Source organism: Periplaneta americana, chromosome 1, assembly GCF_040183065.1.
Source record: "Periplaneta americana isolate PAMFEO1 chromosome 1, P.americana_PAMFEO1_priV1, whole genome shotgun sequence".
In the NCBI taxonomy this organism is placed as follows: Eukaryota; Metazoa; Arthropoda; class Insecta; order Blattodea; family Blattidae; genus Periplaneta; species Periplaneta americana.
In genome coordinates this window covers 195,560,188-195,576,677 of record NC_091117.1, presented here as the reverse complement: position 1 = coordinate 195,576,677, position 16,490 = coordinate 195,560,188, and the positions used below count along the sequence as shown (strand labels likewise).

The 16,490-nt window shown below is 33.8% G+C and overlaps 1 protein-coding gene across 1 annotated transcript in view; it reads right to left on the bottom strand.

Moving 5' to 3' along the window:
* Positions 1 to 16,490, bottom strand: part of ClC-a (chloride channel protein 2) — a 266,134-nt gene that overhangs the window by 199,820 nt on the left and 49,824 nt on the right. The gene's annotated exons all lie outside the window — the stretch shown is intronic.

Below are 16,490 nucleotides of genomic sequence, written 5' to 3'. Positions count from 1 at the left end.
GTGAAGACAATTTAGTATGATATTCTCATATGGAAGTCGACCTGGCTGGCAAGTTGGTATAGCGCTGGCTTTCTATGCCCAAGGTTGCGGGTTCGATCCCGGGCCAAGTCGATGGCATTTAAGTGTGCTTAAATGCGACAGGCTTATGTCATTAGATTTATTGGCATGTAAAAGAACTCCTGCGGGACAAAATTCCGGCACATCCAGCGACGCTGATATAACCTCTGCAGTTGCGAGCGTCGTTAAATAAAACATAACATTTTTTTTTCTCATATGGATGTTTCTCCCTTAGATTGAATAAAATGATATTTTTTAAAAATGGTACTTTGCACATTTAGAATGTTAAGTCCTTCAATTATCCTCTAATTTATTTTTCAATATTTTTATTTAATTATTTTAACTTTGAAAACGTAATTATTGGAGGAACACTAAATTAAATAAACACATTTTCGCCTAACATTGTCCGTCTTTAGTTGCTAATATCTTAATACTCATGGCGTATGTATAAGAACAGCGTATGTGTTTAATGAAATCTATCCAAAAATGATGCTTATTTTATTACCAAAATAAAATTGTATATTGCTGGAATAATATCCCAAAAAAATTCAATATTTTTTGGAAAATACTCGCATTATAAATGTAATATGTGTAAAATGTAAAAAAGATTATTCGATATGGCATTTGGTATGATTAATGTGATGGGTTGATCCATTTTCGCTGTGAGAACATAGATACTAGCAGAATTAAAGACGATAACAGTTTATGGATTTGTCCGTTATGCATTCAAGATAAAAATATTGATAACAACTCGGAATTTATTGTTAAAGAAACTACAAACTGTAAACGTGATGATGAAAGTTCACTGCACAAGAGAATCGCCCTATTGCAAGATGATATTAACAAGTTAAAATTATAAAATGAACAGCTTAAATTTGAAATTAGTCTAGAGAAGCAATTAAGTTCTACCGATCTCAAGAGTTGGGCTCAGGTACTTAAGTAATTCTATAAAATCAACGACGCCTAAAATTGTTGATAATACTTCTGCTGTGCAATCAACCGATTCTCTATCTTCCAGTTTTTGACACTACAAATGATGCCGACAACGTTATTAAGAGTTATCATTAGGACCAGGAAGTTCATGCTCTAAAAACTTGCTCCCTCCGTTCCAAAATATGGTATAGTAACGAAGAAAACAATTTTGATTACTGCGCATGCGCGCACGAAATGTTTTGCTGTGTGGTATTCTGTTCAGTATTGAAGGGACTACCAGACAGTGCAGTTGTGAATGTTTCTAATCTTCTGTAGTGCATCAAACTATAATATTTAAATAGTTCATTACGAGCAGAAATCAAATGGGTACCTGCTGTGGTGTTCCTGTTGCAGAAAATGTAACACCAACCCAATTTTGCATAGAACATCTAAGGCTTAACACCTGTATAAAAACGGATTGTAATTTATTGCAGTTTTTATGTTAATTTGCCTCTGTCAAAACAATGTTTTTTCTTTTATTAATTTGACTTCACATAGAATGAAATGTACTTTAATTATTAGTTTTTCTTGTGTTAATTTATCAAACAAATAAGTATCTAGAATATGTATTAAAGTTACATTATATTACTGAGAACTTAAACGTATACCATATTTTGTGATGGAATAAATGACATCTTTCTATACCATATTTTGGAACAGAGGGAGTACTAAGTATGTACGCAAATATGTCTTTACAAACCTTAAAATATGCCAATAAATATGCACTAATAAAATTATATATTTCTTTATATTACTAATAAATAAGTAATAATAATAATAATAATAATAATAATAATAATAATAATAATAATAATAATAGTAATAGTAATAATAACAATAACAATAAAAACAACAATAACAATAAAAACAACAATAATAATAATAATAATAATAATAATAGCAATAATGATAAGCAATAAATGCAATAACAATAGAGGTCAAACTAGACGAGATTAAACTTACATTTATTGTTCAGAGCGGCACACTACTTTGCCGTAAGATTCGCTAGGTGTGCTGTGAAACTTTCAATACTTTTCTGATAAAAATAATTTTAAATTATAAAATTGATCCTGGTTGAGTGGAAGAGAAGGCCTGATGCGAAAATAAAACTATATTATTATTATTATTATTATTATTATTATTATTATTATTATTATTAACATTATTATTATTTTATTATAATTTCACTCAGTACCAGTTTTCAAAAACAGAGTGTAATGCTTTTATTTAAAAAATCCAAGTTATACATTTTTGCACAACATACAATCAGCTTTAATGAGCTTAAACGCGAAAATATCCCACAATAATATAAATATTATGAAATACTGTATTATGAATTTATAAAAAAACACCAAAATATGCAACATATAATTTGATTTGATAAGCTTAAATGTTGATGATTCGTGAAGATAATTAATCAGCAATTAATTACAGCCAATGGAAAAATATATGCAAATGCATGAACTTCCTGGCTCTAGTAATAATCTCAATACTAGGATAGAAAATGTAAAAGAAAGGTGAAACTCTATAGCGATAGTATTGATCGTGATGTTTAAAAATAATGAATTATTCTTATCTCTCTAATAATTTCGAAATAGTTGGTACGGTGAAACCCAATGCAATAAATAATGTAACTTCCTCTATGGTGAAAGATTGTGAAAACTTAATCTCAAATTATTTTGTAATAATAACAATAGGTGCTTCATACGATGCTAGTAGAATTCAGTCACAAGATGCAATTAAAGTGTTGAGAAAAACCTTATCCAACGAGACTCTCACTAACATTATAGTCGTAAATGTACCTCATAGACTTGCATGATTCTTTATGTGCTAATAAGAAAGTGAGAAATATTAATGAACATTTCAGAAATACCTGTAAACTTTTTAATAATGTAACTGCAATTTATTTATTTAATCTAATGTTAGGATTACAACTGAATAAAAAAGAAAAGTCCTTATCCCATTAATTGAATCATTTTCGAGTTAATTTCTCAGTACCTTAATGATTCAGATGAGTTTAAAAGGATGCAAGCTGAAGACGTCAATATTCCAAAGACAGTCATGATCAGTATTGTGACGGAAAAGGGCGACTGATGTTTTTATGGGATGTTTTGGATTGATGCCTTGCATTGTTTTTCCTTGTTCAGTCTTCCAGTTCTTGAAGATATGCGCACGATATCAAAGGCATTGACAACGTTCCAGCGAACGGCCAGGAACATGGAATATGTAGGGAGAGTATTTTCAGCATTTCTTGTAAAGGTAAAGTAAGCTCCCAAAGATAGTGTACGTTTAAGACATAATACGTTACTGGCAACTTTCTAGTTATAATCAACACATTATGAAAATTATGATTTCTATACGAATCACCTTGCACACGTGAAAAAATTACGGTCCTAGTGCATCGAATAATGCAGTGATGTCAAAGCAAGCGCATTTTTCTGACCTTGACGTCGTGAGCGGGCAGCAAGCGCTAAGTATGGAAAGAGGAAAGGTTGTGTATATGAATAAGCAACCTGTTGGATTAAGAAAACAGTGGTGCACAAACTTCAAACAGAACGTGAAATTTTATGTCGTTATTTTTACATGACTTTTTTCTGTTTAATATTATCTATATTGTCTGTAAAACAAAAGTACAAACACTGATTTCTTAATATTGCACTTGTGTTTTAAATCTTAATAACATAATAGAGAGTTAAGAAGGAATATTCACTTAAATTCCATAGTAGCGTAATATTATACTGTATTAAGTGGATGAAACACATCATTCATAAAGAAAGTGATATTCCAAAGAAAGAGATTGAGTATGACATGATAAGTTGGAATTTATATTGATGGTACCTTTAGCCTTACAAAAGTAATCAATAAACTAATCAACACAATATTACAGTACAAAGCAAAGTTACCTAGGTAATGTACCTGCTTTAAGTGTAACTAATATTACATAACAAAACTCTTATCGCATTATGCTTTTAAGGTGATATTTGTGAGCAAGTTCCTATCACCAGAATATTAAATTATTTTCTCGAAATGTGCTGAAGCTATAGAGCTGACATTTTTACAACACATGGGCACATATATTTTGCTTATGATGTAACAGTAGTTGCTTTGTTAATTCATTTCCTTACAAACAATTTCCATGCGAATATTTTCAAAATTTTCAATACACTATCTTCAGTAATACGTATATATACGGTATATTAGATTTACGAAAACATTCTGTAAGGCTACTAAATAAATAGGCCTATACCTGAAAATTTCATTTTTCTATACGAAAAGTTGAGAAAATATTTATTTTGAATAAAAAAATCAAACTTGTGAAAAGTGAGCATTAAAATTAAAACTTACATTCTTATAATGCACTTATACTTCTCAGGCAAATCTAAAAATCAACATGGATACAGTTTTAATAAGTTCTCTTCTCTTTATCTATTGAATCAGTGCTGGCCATCCCTGAATATAGCTCGACCAAGCGGCATATACCACCTCTTTCGTCTGTCTCTTTCCTTTCCGCTGTAAAGCGCTCAGGCTCTCCTGGGCTCTAAAGCGCGCGCTTGCTCCTGTGGGCATCAATTGACATGCCTGGAATAAATGTTACGACGCAGATCTTATGAAGCATCTTGCTAATATATCTGATAACAAAACATTTAATCCACGACAAATCAAAATATACTTTATTTCTTAAAGTTCTATAGTTAAAGAAGTGCAAGGTTCAACACTGTCATCTCCTCATACCGAGAGATTAAAGGTACAGTACTTAAAATTGAGACAGCGAATAGATAAGCTCGCACTCTATCTAGGCAGTGGTCCGTCTCCATAAAAGTTTCACTTTATTCCGCAATAATCCCGAATAGCTGTAACCCATTCCACATACAATTCATGTTTACAGGAAGGGCGAGTGCCAAACCATCTCGGGCTGATCATCTGAAATTTGTGGCTCATAAAACGGTTGTGAAGTAGATTCTTCCTCCGCGCTCTCCGCTCTCTTGTCTTTATCTTTGCACTGTAATCATATCAGCATCTCCTCCTCTTCATAATAATTAAGTTTGTTCCTGAAGCGAGTTTATGATGGCTTGCCAACTTTACTGTTTGAAAACTCTTCCAACCTCAATTATTGCGCATGATCAGCGATGATCGGTTCGAAATTAATTTCAAACCATCCCTGCACGAACGCTTATGTAGGTACTGTAAAATAATTCACTAATCTCGTATATTGAAGATGTAATTAATTTTCACAGTATAATTTAATAACCAAATAAAGATAAGCATGGGAACATAAAATATTAATACAAAAAATACGTGTGTGCCATTCCAGTGGATAAATGTAAAGTACAACTGTCTTAATGCGCATGCGGCAGTGTGGTTTGAGATTTATTTATTTATTTACTTATTTATTTATTTACTTACTTATTTATTTATTTACTTATTTATTTATTTATTTACTTATTTATTTATTTACTTATTTATTTATTTACTTATTTATTTATTTACTTATTTATTTGTTTACTTATTTATTTATTTACTTATTTATTTATTTGTTTATTTATTTATTTGCTTATTTACTTATTTATTTATTTACTTATTTACATATTTATTTATTTATATATTTATTTATTTATTTTACTTATTTATTTACATATTTACTTACTTATTTATTTGTTTATTTATTTATTTACTTAGTTATTTATTTACTTATTTATTTATTTGTTTATTTATTTATTTACTTAATTATTTATTTACTTATTTATTTATTTGTTTATTTATTTATTTATTTATTTATTTATTTATTTATTTATTTATTTACTTACTTATTCATTTACTTACTTATTTACTTACTTATTTATTTGCTTACTTATTAACTTATTTATTTACTTATTTATTACTTATTACTTATTTATTACTTATTACTTATTTATTACTTATTATTTATTTACTTATTTACTTACTTACTTATTTATTTACTTATTTATTTATTTATTTATTTATTTATTTATTTATTTATTTATTTATTTATTTATTTATTTGCAGTTTAAAGTTATCGCTGCACGAACAGTAAAGCCGATGTACGCATGCTCATGACATGATGGTTGGAAACTGCTGCAGGAACAAACCTAGTATCATCATCTTGGCCCTTATCCCGACCTTCTTTCCCGTCAGTCTGTAGGGTATTTTTCTCTACTTCAAGTAACTTAAGTATCTGATGATCAAGCCGTCGCTTCCTATGATTGCAAATATCTTTTAATTCCTCGGTCCTACTACCCATATAGCATGCGCTCGTCAGACCTGCATTCTGTAAAGTTGTTAAACAAGCTCGATACACAGAGAAACTAGACGCAAAACAGGTAGAGAAGAACTGAAGTACGCAAATAGCTGGACAGGTAAAGAGATAATTGTACAGTATGTGAATGAATGTGTTATAGAAATATCTATGGATCGAAGGACAGGCGGATAGACAAGTAGAGACAAATGGATAAGTAAATAAACAAGTAGGAAGACAGACAGACAGACAGCCAAAATTAAAACAGTAACATGTAGTCTGGAATAATTATTTATTTCCTTTTTTTTTTAAATAAATGAGTTTCTAATTTTAATTTTACTTTTATAACAATTTTATAATGGTTCTACCCGAACAAGACCTTGCTTCGCATGCCACATGACGGATCAGGGATTCATGAAGAAAGGTAACCGACTACCTACTCAACATATAAACACAGTCTAGTATATACAGTCACGAAGCTCAGTACGTAGTAAATATGCAGCCATAGATAGTTGCTAACCACTAGGATCGCTACTATCGCCTCCCTACAGACAATACGAAATAGTACCTGCACAGTCTATTATTCCTAGTACCCTCATAAACTCAAGCCTCGTGACTGTATATACTAGATTGTGATATAAGCGCCATTGTTCCATAATGCAATACTCGAAGTAAGTTTTCACGTCCTTATAGTTAGTAGACCTATGAGCCATTGAGCTCAAATACTAGTCGTAATAAAATAGTAATATACGTTACAAGAGCGGTATGTTGACGTTTTCATGGTCGAGGAAAAGATTGAAAAAGCGAAACGTAGTTGAGCTTTTTTAATTTCCGAGAACATGAAAACAAACATACCGCTCGTGTATCGTACATTATTTTGTGCGAAAATCGTTTATTACATATCTTAAAGACGAATTTCTAATTAGTTGCAATGAAATCTCCATCTTGGTTTCTGTTTAATGACGGCAACTTCGGAAAACCAAAATATTTTTCTTCAACATTGTTGCTATAAATTTTTTTCTGTGTTTACTATACTCCAGCAGGCCGTGATATACGTCTGTCTTTTTTTTCCCCCCAGTCTATAAATGCGAACTTAAAACAAACGGTAAGGTTATGTAATGATTTATTTTTCATTTTAATATTTTAACAATTTTATTTATATAACATATTCATATTGCAGTAATAACATCGGCATCTGGAATCTTGTTGATTTTTTCACGGCTTCCTTAATGTTACTTGTATCAGGAATGCAATAAGTTTCGTGGAGTAGTAGACTTTACTTAATTTTTGCAAATATTTAAAAACAATAATTAACATTGCAATTTAGGTGAAATTGCAGTGGTAAGTTTCCAATTTATAATTATTACTATGTTAAACGTCTCTAAAGATAATATGTTAAAAGCCTAAAGCAGTGAAATGAATGTCGCGCTTAAGCGGTAAGAAGAGGGAAATTGTTATATGTGTTACGTTGGGAATACTGAATGTGGTATTTCACACTTCCCGCGTATTGGTTCTGTGCGGAAAACAAGCAAATACGCACGATCTCGCACAAAATAGTATACAGACCATTGCGATGTAACAATATTGGTATACCTGGCGCCGACTTCGAGTACGAAACAGTTGATCAGAATAAACCAAGGAGGAAAACAAAACGTGAAGCAGATAGAAACTACTGCGAACGAAGGATTAGGGAAACAGCTGGAAGTATCTGAGGTCAGGAGCACAGGCAAGACTAACGGAAGAAATGCAAGAGAAGACATGATCAGTGTTGCCAACTGGACGGAAATTCCGTCAAAAGTGACGGAATTTCAATGTAGCGGGCGGAAAAAGAATGGCTTTGACGGATGACGGATTTTCTGGCGGAAATTACGATTTGCATCGTCTTTTTTTTTTATTTTTAGCTGCTATCATTTCATTTGTTTAATTTTTGGGGGATTTTATTTTTTTCATTGAACTGTGCCGTACCATGTTAAAGAATCTCCTGTTTCAGATTTCCTCGTAGTAATCAAGTCAGAAGTTGACAAATTAATATTTTAATGAAGATTGGTACTTAAGTTGTCTTATTTTTTTTATTTTGACGGTTTCTGACGGATTTCCAGGTGTTAGACTGAGGGGGATACAATTTATGTGTTGGCAACACTGGACATGATAAGAACGAGCGAAGGAACGAAACGACTACCAGATATTAGTGACTGTGAGGACAGAATAGACAGGGCTTTTGAGAGGTTATTAAATGGAGAAATGGAGGACAGAATGGCGAGGAAGAAGAGTGCTAAAAATGAATGCAAGAAAGTTAGGGGTGGCAAAAGTAATATAATAGGAATAGTGATGAAGTGTTAAGTGTAAGAATATAGTGTAACAGTGTAGTAAGATAGACAAACAAACTACTAATAGCATACCTAGTGCTTCAGCTCCCACACCAAATATTTAAGATCAGATGCTGCGGCATCGAGATGGAAAGAGAATCCTTGAAATTAGCATCATATTATTTAAAGCGATGCCTCAAAGCGGTGTTCAGAACTGATGCATATAGACCAGCGGTGACCAAAGCGGGTGTCGTGATTACATCGTGTAATCATAGACATACAAACGGGTACGAGGAGTTTCCTGTACATTGCTGTGTATTTCATTCACGTACTGAGGTCAAGCAGTTGCGGTATCATGTCGCTCTACAAACGCTGTCTCTACAAGCAGTAAAAGGTGGTTTCAAAAAGAATGAGAAGAAGAACTTTTTTGTTGTTCTGTCAGACAAAATTTAGGAGCATATAGAAACAATTTCCACGCTGAATGATGTATTATTATTATTATTATTATTATTATTGTTATTATTATTATTATTATTATTATTATTATTATTATTATTATTATTACTGACCACTAAGTCTGTGTTTCTATAATTCTTCTGTACGTGCATGAATATCGATATTTTTAGATCTTCTCCCTAGAAGGATAAAATTATTAGGTTTTATCTCAATTTTAATCTTCTTAATCTTTAGATGAGGGTAACTATTTACTAGTTATTCATTTAATAATAATATTGTAGAAAAACTGATACAATATTATGTGCCAACGAATTGTTAGACGCAGGAATTGACATGTCTTAAGTCATAGCCAGAAAGAAAAAGATGAGATAAATAAATGTAAGGAAGTCCACTATCTAATGAAATATCTCGTGATTAAAATAGCTTAAATAACTTGTCCATAAGAAGTTTTTAATTTTGAAAAACTACGAATTTCTCGACCAAGTATCGAGAAAATACTTTAGAAAATTCCTCATTGTATTCAAGAGGAAGGTTAAAAAAAAAAAGCAAGAAAAATCGTATATTATTCACTGGCTCTTGATGGCAGCAGTGACATTACTGATACAGCAAAGTTTGAGATTTTTATCCGCGGGATTGATCAAGATGTTAGTACAGGAACCATCACTGGTTGTAGTTTTGATGCCAACTACCTTTCCTCCGTATCCTTACTTCATAGGCTGTCTGTCTCATGTAATCACTCCAGCTCGAGTTTTGGTCACCGCTGATATAGACTAACATCGCATTGAGTGCCAACCCATTTGAAGAAGAACTGCTGAGGCCACACGTCACTTCCGGGATACGAGATCTATTTTTCCTTCCGCTTAGGATAGCAAAATATGATTCCAACCTCCTTTATCCATAACTTGAACACGTTACACATGTAGTGAGACTAGGCGTGCAGTATTACAGTTAAACAGCTTGGCTGTCAGAAGACTGGCATTCAGGAGCTTCGATATTCCAGAATTATTGTTTAACTTTTTCGCTTTATTGAATCGAACGTCGTAGGTATTGGCTATCACTTCTTGGACAAGCACGCATACACAATGTATCAATTTGGAAGAAGATGCCACCATAATTTATTCGTCGCCATCATAAATCATCAAAACATCATTCCTTTAATATCCATCATTTCGCTTCCACCGATCCCATATTTTAAGCACAGTCTAGTATATACAGTTACGAAGCTCAATACTTAGTAAATATGCATCCATAGATAGTTGCCAACCACTAGGATCGCTAATATCGCCTCATTACAGACATGCGAAATAGTACCGGCACAGTCTATTGTTCCTAGCACCCTCACAACTCAAGCTTCGTGACTGTATATACTAGACTGTGTTTTAAGGTTGAACTCTATGACTCGCTTCGCTGTCTCTCTTGTGAAGATTGTGAACAAAGGCATTCTGTTCTCTAACAGTACGAGAATATCTTACAGCAGTGATTCCCAAACTTTTTGAAGGAGCGACCCACTTTTGGGCGAAACTTCTGCATGCGATCCCCCTCTACACGAACTGGTAGGGTACTTGCTTAAATAGCTACATTCGAAAAATGTAAGTTCATGTAAATGTTATGTTTTATTTAACAACGCTCGCAACTGCAGAGGTTATATCAGCGTCGCCGGATGTGCCGGAATTTTGTCCCGCAGGAGTTCTTTTACATGCCAGTAAATCCACTGACATGAGTCTGTCGCATTTAAGCACACTTAAATGCCATCGACCTGGCCCGGGATCGAACCCGCAACCTCGGGTATAGAAGGCCAGCGCTATACCAACTCGCCAACCAGGTCGACACAAGTTCATGTAAAATAAAAAAAAAAAACTCTAATTTTACTCAAAATTAGTGGAAATCGCCAAAAGAACGACAAAAAAAATACAGGGTGTTTCTAAATTAGACTGATAAACTTTTGGATCGGATAGATAACCTTCTTTCAAACAGCTTTTGTCAAGGAACCCATGGGCTGCAATGCTTCCTTTCAGTGCGGTCTGATTTAGAAACATTCTGTATAAAGCAACAATAACATGAAATATTACATGAAGATCATTTCTACTACCCCACTTTGCTGATGTATTCGAACATTTAAACACTTTGAATAGTAAGAATTTGCAAGGCCAAGATTTTAACATAATAACGGTCAGGGATAAAATCAAGGATTTATAAAGAAACTTGATTTCTGGACTACATCGCTTTACAAAAAGGAATTTGATGCATTCCATTACACTGAAGAACTAGTGTAAAATTTAGCTACGTGTGATGCGGCAATGCTGAGTTCGTTAAACTAAGTTTGCACAATTCTAAACAACAGCTTCTGAGTATTTTCCGAAAGACACTCAAAGCAATACGACAATCGCAAATGGATTCTAAATCCATTTTAGACAGTTGCGCTCAACTAGCTGAAATTCGAGAAAACAAAAAGAAAAATAATTTAAATATGAATACTTACCTACTGATGGAATGCTCAAATTAGGCTTTTTGGCAGAGTGTATACCAGTTGTGGATCAAAAGAATGCATGAATACCTCGAGCATGCAAAAGAAGCTCTTAAAAATTATATTTTGTTTACCGACACTCTCAATTGCCGAGGTTATCCAGCGCCCCCTGTGTGCCGGAATTTTGTCCTGCAGGAGTTCTTTTACAAGCCAGTAAATATATCAGTGGTGACTCATGATATTGTTTGTATGCAGGATATGAGATTGATGACTGATGACCAAGACAGAAACTAATATTAATAATAATATAATATTAGTAATAATAATAATAATAATAATAATAATAATAATGGAGCATGCAAAATCAATACAAGTAGGCCTATGTTAGTCTTTGATTCACCATTCTCAAACTGGCAATTTATTTGTAATGAAGTTCGATTCTCGTCCCCTTTTTAGTTGTTAATATGGCTCCTAAGCCATTGTACTGCCCGATATTTACCGATGTTCTGTCGTACTTGCGCAATTAATTTCTTGCTACAATTAAATTCTTCTAAACGACCAAATATAACTTCAGATATTCTTTCGGCTGTCCTGTCATCTGAAAGCCCTGTTAATTCTTGTATTTATTACAGCTTATTTTATTTATTTTCATGTAATTTTGTTTTTTATTCATTTTGTTTTTTATATTATATCAATTTAAATTATTTATTATTTCGTTTATTCTATTCTTTTAAAATGACCAATGAACTGCATTTAAGAAGGCTATAAGGGTACTTGAAAATACTGATTGTAGTCTCTGACAGGGTCTCCACCACCCAGAAAGAAGGGTCGTAGTATTAGGATACACGGTCATATCCTCAAACGCGGTTAAACTCAAGCCATGCCCCGCCCTCCGCACTCTCCCCTGTCAAGTAACTACACTGCTAGAAAAAACCGTTTGCTGTAAGATATTTGGATGGTCCCTCGGAAATTATTTCTGAGCTGTACAGTGGCGACAACTCACGACAGAAAGTGGAAGCTTAAAGGAAATTAATAAGTCGGGACGCATTGAAAATCAAAATCTGTAATTAAAATGTTTTCTATCCTCAGAGGCACGAAATTAAACTGTAGGATCATCCTCATATCCTTCATGGAGGAATCGCCACTGAAATATACTGACATGAGCCTGTCGCATTTAAGCACACTTAAATGCCATCGACCTGGGCCGGGTCCGTAACCTCGGGCACAGAAGGCCAGCACTATACTGACTGCGCACCTAGGACAACAGAAGTTCTTAATTTTTGTGTAACGTTTAACCTAATATTTATACAAAATAAGCTTCTCGTCTACGATTGTCTTCAAAACAAAATCTCTTTGAACTTGAAAGTGGTATCACTATCTGTGTATCAAATACACAGGTCTACACCTGTGGAGTAACGGTTAGCGAGTCTGGCCGCGAAACCAGGTGGCCCGGGTTCGATTCTCTGTCGGGACAAGTTACCTGGTTGAGGTATCTTCCGGGGTTTTCCCTCAACCCAACATAAGGAAATGCTAGGTAACTATCGGTAATAGGTTTGGAAGTAAATCCCGAAAAGACAAAGTATACTATTATGTCTCGTGCCGAGAATATTGTACGAAATGGAAATATAAAAATTGGAAATTTATCCTTTGAAGAGGTGGAAAAATTCAAATACCTGGGAGCAACACTAACAAATATAAATGATACTCAGGAGAAAATTAAAGACAGAATAAATATGGGAAATGCCTGTTATTATTCGGTTGTGAAGCTTTTATCATCCAGTCTGCTGTCAAAAAATCTGAAAGTTAAAATTTATAAAGAGTTATATTATCGGTTGTTCTATATGGTTGTGAAACTTGGACTCTCACTTTGAGAGAGGAATATAGGTTAAGGGTGTTTGAGAATAAGGTGCTTAGGAAAATATTTGGGGCTAAGCGGGATAAGTTACAGGAGAATGGAGAAAGTTACACAACACAGAACTGCACGCATTGTATTCTTCACCTGACATAATTAGGAACATTAAATCCAAACGTTTGAGATGGGCAGGGCATGTAGCACGTATGAGCGAATCCAGAAATGCATATAGAGTGTTAGTTGGGAGGTTTGAGGGAAAGAGACTTTTGGGGAGGCCGAGACTAGATGGGAAGATAATATTAAAATGGATTTGAGGGTTGTGGGATATGATGATAGAGACTGGATTAATTTTGCTCAGGATAGGGACCAATGGCGGGATTATGTGAGGGCGGCAATGAACCTGCGGGTTCCTTAAAAGCCAGTAAAAGTAAGTAAGTAACTATCGGTACTGGACCCCGGACTCGTTTCACCGGCATTATCACCTTCATCTCATTCAGATGCTAAATAACCTAAGATGTTGATAAAGCGTCGTAAAATAAACTACTAAAATAAAATAAACTCGAATACACAGTCCAGAGTTGAGAGGTACAGTACTTTCTGAAAAACAGACACAATTGTAGAGTTAATAAAATTATTTTTTACTTTAGTGTATAACTACTAAACCTTTGTTATTGTCTTGAATGTTGTTTATGTTTCTGAACAAACAGTAAGTGTATGTTAGTAAGGCGCTTTTTTTTTATTTTGTAAATCATCTCGCGATCCCAGTCAACTCTTTACACGTTCCCCCTGGGGATCGCGACCCCGAGCTTGGGAACCACTGTCCTACAGGAATTGAACTCTGGTTCCTTCGTGTAGAAAACATCAGCTGACGATCACATGACACTGGACCATGGACCACACATGTGACGTTATCACCTTCGATTTCAGACACAACTTTATGTGATGTTAACTATTTAGCCACATTAGTTATCAACAGGAGGACTAAGTAGCCTTGGTTCATATTCATAATAGCAACAGGTTATTGAAAATTCAAGAGTCGCTAACGGCGTGGACAAACACCGCACGCACTTCACGTGTACCCTTGCGCAGGTTACAAACTCATGAATAAATGCATATCATCCGCTCTCACGTATTTGCTTCGGTGGACAGAACGTGTGACAGTCAATGTAGCCGAGTAATCAGCAATGGCACAGCAGTCTACTGGGTGCAATAAGAGCGTATCATGTTCACAAATTAAATTAGAACAAACACAATCTTCTTTGGATGTATTACGGCTCACCTGAGTTTAACTTAAAATGATAAAGGAGCTGGAAGTTCCATGGCAGGAACAGATAGAATAAATGAGGAGCTTGGTATCAAAGTTGGACAACTCCGCTTTTGTTTTTTTTTACATGAGAGGCGAAAAACTAGATCCTTGGAAACCAATGTCACCGTTATAAATATACTTTTTTTAAACATTCTCATGGGTCATAGGAAATTTTTTTCAGTCTCAAAATATGATTAAAATTAATATTCAGGTCGCAATTTAAGTTTAAAAAGTGGAGTTGTCCATCTCTGAAACTAAGTCGTGAAGTTGTTTGTTTTTTAAACCAAACGGCAGTGGCGTAGCATGAAATTTTGAGCAGGGAAAGCTAAATCAAGTTGTCTTTCATGCAATATGAGAAAACGTATTACAAAAATATAGTCTTAAAATAAATAGTAGTCAATGTCAAGTCAGCAGTCGAAGATTGGTTGGAACCTCGTAAGTAACACCAATAAGGCATGACCTCAAATGGTACGTAGTAAAATATGATTTCACAGTTTACACATATCTCTAACAAATAGACACGTATACGTATAACATTAGCTCACTCCCTGTCATACTTAGAGAAATCACAATATTAACGGTCAATAGATACAGTATTAGTATCATTACGTATGTATGTATCTGTCTTTTGGTTGTATCCTTCATTGACAGCTAGGGAGTCGGTCATTTGTTTTTTAGATCACACTTTTATTCGTAAGTCAGTCTTGATAATAGAATTGTCCTAAAAAATTCAAGTAAATTGGTGTCAGGAACTGTTATTTCACTCATTATTTATTATATCAGCCACAATGCACACTAACACTTCCACTGAACACAACTGATGAAAAGGGATAACTCGGAAACGACTTATTTTCAATGTTAAAGCTAGCTTCCTGCGAGCCTTGGACCAGGGTAGTTTATTTAGAAAGGGGTGGAAAATCTGCGGGGTGGGTTACACAGAAGAATGAGTGTGAGAAACCAGTCTGCTTGGAAGCTGGTGTGTGCAGGCTTCTAGTTTACTGCTGCATCACAAATCATCCTGAGCTGCAGCATCACAATATTTAACGCATAATTATAAATTCTATTAAAATTAATAAATAATTTTGTCCATAGACTGCAGGTTTATTATAAAATTATTATTAACTGGGGAAGCTGAGCTTTTAGCTTACATTGACGCTACGCCACTGCCAAATGGAGCCATATTTAAAGTGGAGTAGTCTGTTTTTGAAATCAAAGAAGTCATATTTAAATTTAAATTGTCTACGTTTTAATCTAAGTATTTTCTAACTCGGTTTCAAAGCAAATTTATGTAAAACAGTACTTATTCATCCACAAACCGATTATATAAACAATCAGCCATGTTGGATTCGCGATGCGTGATGGGGAAAAGTTGGTACGAATGTGGTCTTCTCATTGGCTACTGAAGGAATTGTCCTAATTTGAAACCAAGCCACAGTGGAGTTGTCTACAATTTGATTCTAAAGCGCACAATTAAGTGCTATTTTCGCTCTGTTCTTTCTGTTTTTAAACATAAACAATTCCAGAATCTCATTCAGCATACAAAATTCTATGAGAAACAATCGATGTCTCGAAATCGCAAAAAATGGAGTTGTCTTTGTTACTATGCTCTTCAAATATGAGAAAGTTATAAAATGTAGTTTGTAGTATGCATGAAAGCTAAATATGAACTAAACGAAAAAACAAAAATTGAATGATAAAATTATGATCACAAATGACTGAGATGAAATTATTGAGAGATATTTGAAAACATATTAAGTTATGTAATACAATGAAGAAAAATATAGATATTAAATATTCTTCATATCTGAATACATCTCAACACG